The following is a 1,157-nucleotide window of genomic DNA, read 5'->3' on the forward strand; positions in this document are numbered from 1 at the left end:
CCCCCCCCCCCCCCCCCCCCCTCCCTCCCTCCCCCCACACACACACAGGAAAAAAGTTTTGCAACTTGTCAAACTTGTTCTGCAAGCTGAGATTTGTCAGTTTCAGGTAGAATGCAGCGATTTCACAAACTTTCTCTCCCCTCCAAAAAACAACCCCCCCCCCCCCCCCCCCACCGAAAGTTATGAGACACAATTTCTTGCTGGATTAAAAGTTCACCGAGGTTTTTTGTTGTTGTTGTTGATGCTGAAGGCTTTAATAAAAAGAGAACAGAGCAAACAATATTCGCCTGATCCAAATGCCCCTCTCAGTTGTAGTTCTGGGATGTGTCCTCCTCCTCTCTCTCTCTCTCTCTCTCACACACACCCAGAATATTCCAAAAGTGCAGACTCCAACTCACATGAAACTTTTTTGACAAAAGAAACTTTGCCACGCTCAGCCCCACAGCTTTAAATACGATGCCCACCACCCCCCCTGCCCCACTGGTCACTCTCACTGCCATTGGCCAGGCCCTTGATGGACCTCCACAATTGGTGACTTTTCCAAAGAGAGGGTGGGGACAACTTTGGGCTCCTCCCAGAGGCAAGCGGTTTGCATTTGCCAGAATTGGAAGGATGTTTTAAGGTAGCCTTGAGATTTTGAAAGAGAGAGCGACCAAGCCAACACTTGGGCATTTTAAAAGTTCCATCTGCGAATGTTGGAGCTGTTAAATCAGGAGCTGGATTGCTGGTTGGGTTTGAAATGACCCTCGACTACAGGACTCCAGTCCCTGAGTGCTCCACAGCCCCTGACTCTCCCAAGCCAGACGCTGTCAATGATTCAGCATTACCCTCTTTCTGCTGAATCTTCATACAGTTTCATTTGCAGTTGGATGATCACGGTGCACCATTGACATGCTGGGGCGATGACAGCTGGTGTTCCTGTAGTCAAGGCTGACGTAGAATCCTTACAGTACAGAAGGAGGCCATTCGGCCCATCGAGTGTGCACCGACCGTCTGAAAGAGCACCCGACCTAACCTACACCGTCACGATAACACAGTGGTTAGCACTGTTGCTTCACAGCATCAGGGTTCCAGATTCGATTCCCGGCTTAACATAGAACATACAGTGCAGAAGGAGGCCATTCGGCCCATCGAGTCTGCACCGACCCACTTAAGCC

The sequence above is a fragment of the Scyliorhinus canicula genome, chromosome 23 (genome assembly GCF_902713615.1).
Source record: "Scyliorhinus canicula chromosome 23, sScyCan1.1, whole genome shotgun sequence".
Taxonomy (NCBI): domain Eukaryota; kingdom Metazoa; phylum Chordata; class Chondrichthyes; order Carcharhiniformes; family Scyliorhinidae; genus Scyliorhinus; species Scyliorhinus canicula.